At 42.6% G+C, this 12,397-nt stretch overlaps 1 pseudogene; it reads left to right on the top strand.

Annotated features, from left to right (window-relative positions):
• The first annotated feature begins 8,278 nt into the window (after positions 1–8,278).
• LOC126076296 (uncharacterized) lies at positions 8,279–12,172 on the top strand (annotated as a pseudogene).
• The last annotated feature ends 225 nt before the right edge of the window (positions 12,173–12,397 follow it).

Here is a 12,397-nt window from a genome sequence, read left to right as displayed (position 1 = left end):
AACTCGAAGACAGTTGCAGATGCGTAGCCTAGTTCTCTTTAGGAAAGAGAGTATTTTAAATTTTTCTCCCATTACCCTGAAAAGTTTTCTATTGTTTGATATTTTCTTGTGGCATTCATTTTCAAACTTGAAAGATTAATAAAACATTTCACCAAGATTAATAAAACATTTCACCAAGGTAATGCTAAATTTATTTCAGGTTTTTTTTTTTAATACTATCAAATAAAATGAATGTTCAGTGTCCAAAGTTATACATACTATGATATATTAATGTGAGCAATCGTTAATGCATAAAAATGGATTTTCTGGAATGGAGTACAGTTGAACCACACTCAAAACTAGTCCTTACAAATTATTTTAAAAATTTGATCTACCTTAAGGAAGATATTTTGAAATATATAAATATATAGAAGCTTTCAGAAACCCTGGTGGCATAGTGGCTAAGTGCTATGGCTGCTAACCAAAAGGTCAGCAGTTTGAATCCGCCAGGCACTCCGTGGAAACTCTATGGGGCAGTTCTACCCTGCCCTATAGGGTCGCTATGAGTCAGAATCCACTAGACGGCAGCAGGTTTTTTTTTTTTAAGACGCTTTCACAACATTATTTTGAATCTTCCAAAGAATGACTGGTTACAGCGTATTTATAACATGCATTAATATCACACGCAAGTAGAATTTTACTGAAGATCATTCAAAAATGGTTGCAGGAGTACATCGACAGGGAACTGCCAGAATTCAAGCTGGATTCAGAAGAGGACATGGAACCAGGGATACTATTGCTGATTTCAGAGGGATCCTGGCTGAAAGCAGAGAATACCAGAAAGATGTCTACCTGTGTTTTATTGACTAGGCAAAGCATTAGACTGTGTGAATCGCAACAAATTATGGCTAACGTTGAGAAGAATGGGAATTCCAGAATACTTAATTGTGCTCAAGAAGAACCTGTACATAGGTCAAGAGGCAGTCATTTGAACAGAACAAGGGGATATTGCGTGGTTTAAAGGTAAGAAAGGTGTGTGTCAGGGTTGTAGCCTTTCACGATACTTATTCAATCCATTTATTGAGTAAATAATCCAAGAAGCTGGGCTATATGAAGAAGAATGGGGCATCAAGGTTGAAGAAAGACTCATTAACAACCTGTGCAAAATATGCAGTTGACACAACCTTGCTTGCTGAAAGTGAAGAGGACTTGAAGCACTTACTGATGAAGATCAAAGACCACAGCCTTCGGTATGGATTATACCTCAATGTAAAGAAAACAAAAATCCTCACAACTGGACTGACAATCAGCATCATGATAAGCAGAGAAAATATTGAACTTGTCAAGGAATTTGTTTTACTTGGATCCACAATCAATACCCATGGAAGCAATAGTCAAGAAATCAAACAACATTGCATTAGGCAGATCTGCTGCAAGAAACCTCTTTAAAGTGTTAAAAAGCAAAGATGTCACCTTGAAGACTGAGGTGTGCCTGACTCAAGCCATGGTGTTTTCATTCACCTCATATGCATGTGAAAGCTGGATAATGAATAAGGTAGACTGAAGAAGAATTGATGGCTTTGAATTACAGTGTTGGTGAAGAATATTGAATATACCATGAACTGCCAGAAAAACAAACAAATCTGCCTTGGGAGAAGCACAGCCAGAATGCTCCTTAGAAGTAAGGATGGCAAGGCTTCATCTCACACACTTTGGACATGTTATCAGGAGGAATCAGTCCCTGGAGACAGACATTATGCTTGGTAAAGTAGAGGGTCAGTGCAGAAGAGCAAGACCTTCAATGAGACAAATTGACATGGTGCCTGCAACAATGGGCTCAGGCATAACAACGACTGTGAGGATGGCACAGGACCAAGCACTGTTTTGTTCTGTTGTGCACAGGGTTGCTATGAGTCAGAACCAACTCAACAGCAGTAACAACAGCAACATGCTTAATGTTTCTATTTCCTCAGTAGGTCCTATATGTAAAGTTACAGTTGGAGTCATAATAATAATAATAATATGTGCATGGTAGTTACAATTACACCCCAACAGTGATTTTGGGACTATTTGGGGTAAAATCCATTGCAGAGTAAAATTTTCAGATGGATTTTTTTTTTTTTTTTACCCCAAATGAAGAATTCAGTCCATATGTAGACCTTCTTCAAGGAAGTGATTATGTGAATGACCATAACATTGCTTTCTTGTTAAACAGTTTCTCTTAAAATGCTGCGGAAAGTTGCATCAGTAATTTCAGCTCAAGGTTCTCTCTCTTTTTTTAATTGTGGTAAAATATAAACCAGTTGCCATCGAGTCGACTCTGATTCATGGTGATCCCATGTGTATCAGCACAGAACTCCACTGGGTTTTCTTTTCTTTCTTTTTTTTTAGTTTCTCATTGAAAAATTTATACACAAATTGATTTGTGACATTGTTTGCAATTCTCGCGATGTGTCAGCACTCTCACCCTTTCCACCCCGGGTTTTCTGTGTCCATTCATCCAGTTTTCCTGTCCCTTCCTGCCTTTTTGTCTTTGCTTTTGGGCAGGTGCTGCCCATTTAGTCTCATAAACTTAACTAAGAAGCACATTCCTCACGTGCATTCATGTTTGTTTTTTAGGCCTGTCTAATCTTTGGCTGAAAGGTGGGCTTTGGGAGTGGCTTCAGTTCTGAGTTAGCAGGGTGTTCAGGGGCCATAGTCTCAGGGATTCCTCCAGTCTCTGTCAGACCAGTAAGTCTGGTCTTTTTTTGTGAATTTGAATTTTGTTCTACATTTTTCTCCCACTCTGTCTGGGACCCTCTATTGTGATCCCTGTCAGAGTAGTCAGTGGTGGTAGCTGGGCACCATGTAGTTCTGGGGTCAGGCTGGTGGAAACTGTGTTTCACGTGGTCCTTTAGTCCTTTGGACTGATATTTTCTTTGTGTTTTTGTTTTCTTCATTTCCTTTGCTCCAGATGGGATCAGACCAATAGACGTATCTTAGATGGCTGCTCACAACCTTTTAATACTGTCTTAGGCTGGGTTCTCTAGAGAAGCAAAACCAGTAAAGCGTATAAATATATAGAGAGAGAGATTTATATCAAGGAAATGGCTCACAGGATTGTAGAAGCTGGAATGTCCCAAGTCCATGGATCAGGAGAGAGCCCCCTCCTGATTCATGTAGCCACAGGGGCTGGTGAACCCAAGATCGGCAGCTCAGAGAGCAGGGCTCTGTTCACAGGCTGCGAAGATTGACAAATCCCAGGATAAGCAGGCAAGACCACAAGGCTTCTCCTGATTCATGTAGCTGCAGGGGCTGGTGAACCCAAGATTGGTAGATAAGCTGCTAGCTCAAGTCCCAAGAACCAGAGATCAAATGAATGCAAGGAGCTGCAGGATCCAGAGCAAGCGAAAGCCAGAACATCCACTCTATATTTAGATACAGGCCACACGCCCAAAGAAACTCCCTTTCAACTGATCAGCTGCTCACAGTAGATCCCATCATGGGAGTGAGCACATATACTAAACACCGAAAATCATGGTCCAGCCAAGGTGACACACAATCTTAACCATCACAAAGACCCCAGGTGCTACCCATCAAAGTAGGATGTAAAACATTTTCTTTATGAAAAATGTTATGCCAGTTGACCTAGATGTCCACTGAGACTATGGTCTTCAGCACTCATCCCCAATAACTCAGTCCCTCAGGATGTTTGCATGTGTCTAGGAAGCTTCTATAACTTTGCCTTGGTCAAGTTGTGTTGAGTTCCCCTATATTGTGTGTTGATTTTCCCTACACCAAGTTAACTTTTGTTTGCTGTCTAGTTAGTGATTTCCCTTCTCCACCCCTCCACTCTATCATAACCATGAAAAATTGTTTTTTCCTGTGTGTAAACCTTTTCTTGGGTTTTCATAATAGTGGTCTCATATAATATTTGTTCTTTTGTGAATAACTTATTTCTCTCTGCATAATGCTCTCCAGATCCATGCTGTGAGATGTTTCATGGATTCATCATTGTTCTTTATCATTGTTTAGTATTCCGTTGTGTGTTGTTGTTGTTGTTAGGTGCCATCCAGTCAGTTCCAACTCATAGTGGCCCCATGTACAACAGAACAAAACACTACCCGGTCCTCTGCCATTCTCACAATCATTACGCTCAAGCCCATCATTGCAGCCACTGTGACAATCCATCTTGTAGAAGATCTTCTCTTTTTTCTCGACCCTCTAATTTACCAAACATGATGTCCTTTTCCATGGACTGGTTCCTCCGGATAACATGTCCAAAGTAAGTGAAAAGCAGTCTCGCCATCCTCACTTTCAAGGAGCATTCTGGCTGTACTTCTTCCAAGACAAATTTGTTCATTCTTCTGGCAGTCCATTGTATATTCAGTACTCCTTAGTGTCATGGATTGAATTATGTCCCCCAAAAAATGTGTGTATCAACTTGATTAGGCCATGATTCCCAGTATTGTGTGGTTGTCCTCCATTTTGTGATTGTAATTTTATGTTGAGAGGATTAAGGTGGTATTGTAATAACCACGCATACTCAGGTCACCTCCCTGATCCAAGGTAAAGGGAGTTTCCCTGGGGTGTGGCCTGCAGCACCTTTTTCTTTTATCTCAAAAGACATAAATGGAAAGGGAAGCAAGCAGAGAGTTGGGGACCTCATACCACCAAGAAAGCAGCACCAAGAGCAGAGCATGTCCTTTGGACCCAGAGTCCCTGTACCTGAGAAGCTCCTCGGCCATGGGAAGATTGAGGACGAGGAACTTCTTCCAGAGCTGACAGAGAGAGAAAGCCTTCCCCTGGAGCTGACGCCTTGAATTTGGACTTTAAGCCTACTTTACTGTGAGGAACTAAATTTCTCTGTGTTAAAGCCATCCACTTATGGTATTTCTGTTATGGCAGCCCTAGTTGACTAAGACACTCATCAACAGCATAGTTCAAAGGCATCAATTCTTCTTCGGTTTCCCTTATTCATTGTACAGCTTTTACATGAATACGAGGCAACTGAAAATTCCGTAACTTGGGTCAGGTGCACCTTAGTCCTCAAAGTGACATCTTTGCTTTCTAACACTTTAAAGAGGTCTCTTGCAGCAGATCTGCCTAATGCAATGTTGTTTGATTTCTTAACTGTTGCTTCCGTGGGTATTGATTATGGATCCAAGTAAAACAAATTCCTTGACAACTTCAATATTTTCTTGTTTATCATGATGTTAATTGTTGGTCCAGTTGTGTGGATTTTTGTTTTCTTTACGTTGAGGTATAATCCATACCGAAGGCTGTGGTCTTTGATCTTCATCAGTAAATGCTTCAAGTCCTCTCCACTTTCAGCAAGCAAGATTGTGTCATCTGCATATCATAGGTTGTTAATGAGTCTTTCTCCAATCCTGATGCCACATTCTTCTTATTATAGGCCAGCTTCTCAGATTATATAAGTATGGTGAAAGGATACAACCCTGATGTACACCTTTCTTGACTTTAAACCACTCAGTATCTCCTTGTTCTGTGAGAATGACTGCCTCTTAGTCTATGTATAGGTTCTGCATGAGTACAATTAAGTGTTCTGGAATTCCCTTTCTTTGCAATGTTGTCCATAATTTGCTATGATCCACCCGTTTTGTTTATGTACCACAATTTGTTTATCCATTCATCTGTTGATGGGCATTTAGGTTGTTTCCATCTTTTACTATTATGAATAATATTGCAATGGGTATGCATTTGCCTATTCGCATGACAGCTCATTTTTTTCTAGGTTATATTTTCTAGGGGTGGGATTGCTGGATCATATGGTATTTCTACTTGTAGCTTTTTAAGGAGGCGCCATATCACTTTCCATAGTGGGTATACCAGTTTACATTTCCACCAGTAGTGCCTAAGAGTTCTAATCTCCCCGCAACCTCTCTCTGGTATTTAAGGTTGTGCGTCAAATTGGCTGGGCTGTGATTCTCTGTGTTTTGGCAGTTATACAATGTTGTGATCACTTCCTTATTGAGACTTGATATGTGATCACCCCCACGATGGATCTGCTGTGAGTAGCTGATCAGTTGAAAGGGAGTTTCCTTGGGCATGTGGCCTGCATGAAATATAAGCTGACTTTCTGGCACGGCTTGGGAGCTTTTGCTCATTCTGGATCCTGCAGCTGGCTCCTGTTCATCTGGCCTCCATTTCTTGGGACTTGAGCCATCAGCTTGCCTTTGGTTTTGCCTGCCAATCTTGGGATTCATGGATCTTTACAGCCTGTGAACAAGGGCTTTGCTCTCCAACCTACTGATCTTGAGTTTGCCAGTCCCTGTGGCTGTGTGACTCAGGAGAAGCCTCTATGCTGACCCAAGGACTTGGGACATTCCAGCCTCTACAACTGCATGAGCCATTTCCTTGATATAAACCTCTCTCTGTATATTTATGTGCTTCACTGGTTTTGCCTCTCTAGAGAACCTAGCTTAAGATATTTGGTACGAGAGTGGTTCTAGTGAAACAAAATTGTAAGGATGAGTTTTCTAAATTGGTTCCCAAGTCTGGCTACTCTTGAAGGTTTTGATGACTCTGTTTCCAGTAGTAATGAGGTCATTACTAATCCGTGGCTTGACGTGGCAATTTAAATACACAAAATATCACCACCAATAGATCAGGTATTGGTGAAAGGTGAAGCTCTGGGTGATTGCATGTATGATACCTTTCTACAATTTTGTCATAATAAGAAGTATAAAGAAGCTGGTTGGTTAGTCCTACTTTCACTAGACAAACTGGTGAAAGATAGAAATGAGCTCAGGTCTTCAGAGTCAAAGCTCAAGAACCAATAAACAACTTCAAAGTTTCCACTTGTGCCTTGAAAGAAAGCCTTATTTCTTGTAGTAACAGAGCTGATATTGCTGAAAACTAAACCCAGAGCCTTATTGTAAGAGTGGCTGAATTACAACACCAACTCAACTGCCAACCTTGAGAGGTGTCTGAAGATAAGTTGAGGGCACTGATTGGGAAGAAATGGGATCCTGAAACTTGGGATGGGGGATGCATGGGCAGATAATCAGCAAGCTGGAGACGCTGAGCCCCTAAATTCCGTTGAATCACTCCTGATAACAAAACAAGCTCTCTCACCCCATCTGAAGAGATTACTCTGTCTGCTAAACCACCCTGCCCAGTAAAACTATTAGCCCCTCCATTCCCATCTAATGAGATAATCCAGCTGCATCTAAAAAGCCTTCGTCTGAGTCATTACCTGGGGCCTTTCCTGAGGCCAGTGATTTACAAGACAATGCTGAATAGTCACAAAACATCTCCCCACAGATTTTGGCTTTTAGACCTGTAGCTAAACTTAACTCGAAGGAGCCCCAAAAGGTGAAGTATAAAGTGTGACCCAGGAGGAGGTACACTACACTCTGAAAGAACTGCTTGACTTTTCTAATATATACAAACAGAAACCTGGGGAATATGTGTGGGAATGGCTATTAAGGGTGTGGGATAATGGTGTAAGGAACATAAAGATAGATCAGTCTGAATTTATTGATATGGGCCCACTAAGCGCATTCTTCATTCAATGTTTCAGCTCGAGAAGTTAGGAAAGGGTCTAATAGTTTATTTGGTTGGGTTGCTGGAGCATGGATTACATGGTGGCGTACACTAAATCAAGTTGAAGTACCAGACCTGCCTTGGTATACTGTAGAAGAAGGTATCCAAAGGCTTAGGGAAATTAGCATGCTAGAGTGGATTTATCAGGTTAGACCCACAGACCCACACATGGAATGGCTAGAGAGGACACATCTTTCACCATAACTGTGAGGAACAAATCTGTGACGGTAACTCCAGCATCCTTGAACACTGCCATGATTGTTATTTTATGTAAGTCAGATTTGACAGTGAAAACTGCCCTAACTGAATTAAGACACCTAACTACAATGGGGGCGACTGGACCCCATGGTGGTAGGGGCCAAGTAGCAGCAGTTGACAAAGACAAGGTGGGCATGGTTACTGTAATGAACAGCAGAGTCAAAGCAGTAATCAGAATAGTCTGACTTGTATGGATTTATGGCCTTGGCTACTTAATCATAATGCCTCTAGGAGTGAATTAGACAGGAAATCTACTAAATATTTACTCGATCTGTATAAGCCGATGAATTCTAGGTCAAGTGAACAGCAGTCAAACTTGATTTGCCAGAATAGAGAGCTACAGCCCCTCAATCAATTCCTAGACTTGAGCTAGTTTAAAGACCCACAACCCCTTGATTGAAGAGGGAGTTGGGTTCTCTTGAGGGAGGACTCCAATACACTGCCAAAAACTTATATTGTTAATCTTTCTCCCAGCCTTTCCCAAATTACAAGAGTGACTGTTCATTGGGGAAAAGGAAATAATCAGACTTTTTGAGGATTACTGGATACTGGCTCTGAACTGACACTAATTCCAGGAGACCCAAAACATCACTGTGGCCCACCATTCAGAGTGGGGACATATGGAGGTCAGGTTATTAATGAAGTCTTAGCTCATGTCTATCCCACAGTAGTTCCAATGGGTCCCCGAACCCATCCTGTAGTGATTTCCCCAGTTTCAGAATGCATAATTGGAATAGATACACTCAGCAACTGGCAGAACCCCCACATTGGATCTCTGACAAATGGAGTAAGGGCTATTATGGTAGGAAAACCCAAGTGGAAGCCATTAGAACTGCCCCTACCTAGGAAAATAGTAATCCAAAAGCAATACTGCATTCCTGGAGGGCCACCCTCAAGGACTTGAAAGATGCAGGGGTGGTGATTCCCACCACATCCTCATTCAACTCATCTGTTTCGCCTGTGCAAAAAACGGGTGGATCTTGTAGAACGACAGTGGATTATTGAAAGCTTAACCAGGTGGTGACTCCAATTGCAGCTGCTGTTCCAGATGTAGTTTCATTGCTTGAGCAAATTAATACATCTCCCGGTACCTGGTATGCAGCTATTGATCTGGCTAATGCCTTTTTCTCCACACCTGTTTCAAAGGATCATCAGAAGCAGTTTGCCTAGCTGGCAAGGCCAGCAATACACTTCAGTTGGCTACCTCAGAGCTACATCAACTCTCCATCCCCTATGTCATAATTTAGTCCACAAGGACATTGATCGTCTTTCCCTTCCATGAGATGTCCCACTGGCCCATTACATTGATGATATTATGCTGATTGGACCTAGTAAGGAGAAAGTGTCAATGACTCTGGACTTATTGATAAAACATTTGCATCCTAGAGGGTGGAAATTAATCCCACAAAAATTCAGGCACCTTCCTCCTTAGCGGAAATTCTAGGGATCCAGTGGTGAGGGACATGTCAAGACATTCCTTTTAAAGTGAAAGATAAGCTATTATTGACTCCTCCAACAACTAAAAAGGAAGCGCAACACCTAGTAGGCCTCTTTGGATTTTGGAGGCAGCATGTTCCTGATTTGGGTGTGCTGCTCTGGGCTATTTATTAAGTGATTGTTAGTTTTGAGCAGAGCCCAGAACAAGAGAAGGCTTTGTAACAGGTTCAGGCTGCCATGCTAGCCGCTCTGCCACTTGGGCCATATGATCGGGCTGATCCAATGGTGCTTGAAATGTCCATGGCAGATAGAAATGCTGTTTGGTGTCTTTGGCAGATCCTTACTGGTGAATCACAGTGTGGACCCTTAGGATTTTGGAGCAAAGCCCTGCCATCCTCTGCAGATAACTACTCTCCTTTTGAGAAACAGCTTTTGGCGTGTTACTGGGCCTTAGTAGAGACTGAACGCTTAACCATGGGACACCAAGTCACCATGTGGCCTGAGCTGCCCATCATGAACTGGGTGTTGTCTGACTCACAGTCATAAAGTTGGTTGTGCACAGCAGCGCTCCATCATTAAATGGAAGTGGTATGTCTTAATCATCTAGTGCTGCTATAACAGAAATACCACAAGTAGATGGCTTTAACAAACACATTTATTCTCTCACAGCCTAGCAGGCTAGAAGTTCAGGGTGCCAGCTCCACAGGAAGCCTTTCTCTCTGTCGATTCTAGAGGAAGGTCTTTGTCATCAATCTTCCTGTAGTCTAGGAGCTTCCCTGCGCAGGAGCCTCAGGTCCAAAGGACCCACTCTGCTCTCAACACTGCTTTCTTGGTGGTATGAGGTCCCCTACTCTCTGCTCACTTTCTTTTCCTTTTATCTCTTGTAAGATAAAAGGTGGTGCAGGCCACACCCCAGGGAAACTCCCTTTACATTGGATCAGGGATGTGACCTTAGTAAGGGTGTTACAATCCCACCCTAATCCTCTTTAACATAATCTAATCTTGCCTCATTAATTACAATCAGAGATTAGAATTTACAACATATAGGAAAACTACAATCACAAAATAGAAGACAACCACACAATAGTGGGAATCATGGCCTAAGTTGACACACATTTTGGGGAGGCACGATTCGATCCATGACATGGTACATATGAGATTGAGCCAGAGCAGGACCTGAAGGTACAAGTAAGTTGCATGAGGAAGTGGCCCAAATGTTCATGGTCTCCACTCCAGTCACATTACCCTCCATCTCTCCGTCTGCACCTATGGCCTCATAGGGAGTTCCTTACGATCAGTTGAATAAAGAAGAGAACACTCATGCCTGGTTTATAGATGATTCTGTGCAATATGCAGGCACCAGTGGACAGTGGCAGCACTACAGCCCCTTTCCTGGACCTCCCTGAAGGACAGTAGTAGAGAGAAATCCTCCCAATGGGCAGAACTTTGAGCAGTGCACCTGGTTTTTTACTTGACTTGGAAGGAGAAATAGCCAGCTGTACAATTGGATACTGACTCATGGGCTGTGGCCAATGGTTTGGATGGATGGTCAGGGACTTGGAAGGAACATGATTGGAAAATTGAAGACAAGGATTTATGGGGAAGAGACATGTAGATAGACCTCTCAGAATGGGCAAAAAAAGTGAAGATATTTGTGTCTCATGTGAATGCTCACCAAAGGGTAATGTCGGCAGATGAGGATTTTAACAATCAAGTGGATGACGCATTGTGTGGAAGCGACGCATCTTCTTTCCCCAGCTACTCCAGTCATTGCTCAATGGACTCAAGAACAAAATGGCCAGGGTGGCAGGGATGGGGGTTATGAATGCACTCAGCAACATGGACTTTCACTCACCAAGGCTGTCTTGGCTACAGTCACTGCTGAGCGCCCAATCTGCCAGCAGCAAAAATCAACACTGAATCCCCTATATGGCACCACTGGTCAAGGTGATCAGCCAACAACCTGGCAGCAAGTTGATTACACTGAACCACTTCCATCATGGAAATGGCAGCCTATTGTCCTTACTGGAACAGACACTTACTCTGGATATGGATTTGCCTTCCCCGAATGCAATGCTTCTTCCAAAACTACCATCTGTTCACTTACAGAATGCCTTATCCACCATCATGGTATCCCACACTGCATCACCTCGGATCAAGGGACTCACTTCATAGCAAAGGAAGTGCAGCAATGGGCCCATGTTCATGGAATTCACTAGTCTTACTATGTTGCCCATCATCCTGAAGCAGCTGACTTGATAAAATGATGGAATGGCCTTCTAAAGACACAATTACAGTGCCAGCTAGGTGGCAATACCTTGCAGGGTTGGGGCAATGCTCTAAACCAGCATCCAGTGTATGGTGCTGTTTCTCCCATAGCCAGGATTCATGGGTCCAGGAATCAAGGGGTGAAAATGAGAGTGGTACCACTTACTATTACCTCTTGTGACCCACTCTCAAGATTTTTGCTTCCTGTCCCCACAACCTTATGTTCTTAGGGTCTAGAGGTCTTAGTTCCAAAGGGTGGAATGCTCCCACCTGGAGACCCATCACTGATTCCATTGAGTTGGAAGCTAAGAACACCACCTGGCCACTTTGGGCTCCTTGTGCCTCTGGATCAACTAACTTCTATGATTGATCCTGATTACCAAGAGGAGATGGGGGTAAATAAGGGTATGTCTGGAATGTAGGAGATCCCTTAGGGTGTCTCTCAGTATTACCATGCCCTGTGATTAAAGTCATTGGAGAAATACAGCAACCCAATTCCAACATGGCTGCTAATGGCCCAGACCCTTCAAGGATGAATGTTTGGGTCACTCCACCAGGCAAACAACCACGACCAGCTGAGGTGCTTGCTGAGGGCAAAGCAAATACGGGTCAGGTGGTGGAAGATGGTAGTTCTAATTACCAGGTTCAGCTATGTGACCAGTTGCAGAAAGAAGGACGGTAATTGATACGAATATTCCCACTTTGTATGTGTGCATCAAATATTTTTGTTTTCTTCATCTATAAAATATAAGATGCAAACAGGGCTAGTGGATTTTTGGTTGTATGTGTGGTCATTGTATCACATTACACACAAGTATGACTACAATTGTTTTTATTCAGAGATTCATATGTATAGTTTAAGGAGATGTGTACAGGTGCCAAGGTGACAAATGGTGGACTGTGGTGG

Source organism: Elephas maximus, chromosome 4, assembly GCF_024166365.1.
Source record: "Elephas maximus indicus isolate mEleMax1 chromosome 4, mEleMax1 primary haplotype, whole genome shotgun sequence".
Lineage (NCBI taxonomy): Eukaryota > Metazoa > Chordata > Mammalia > Proboscidea > Elephantidae > Elephas > Elephas maximus.
Note: the sequence above shows the minus strand (reverse complement) of the source record. Positions and strands in the feature narration are given on the sequence as shown.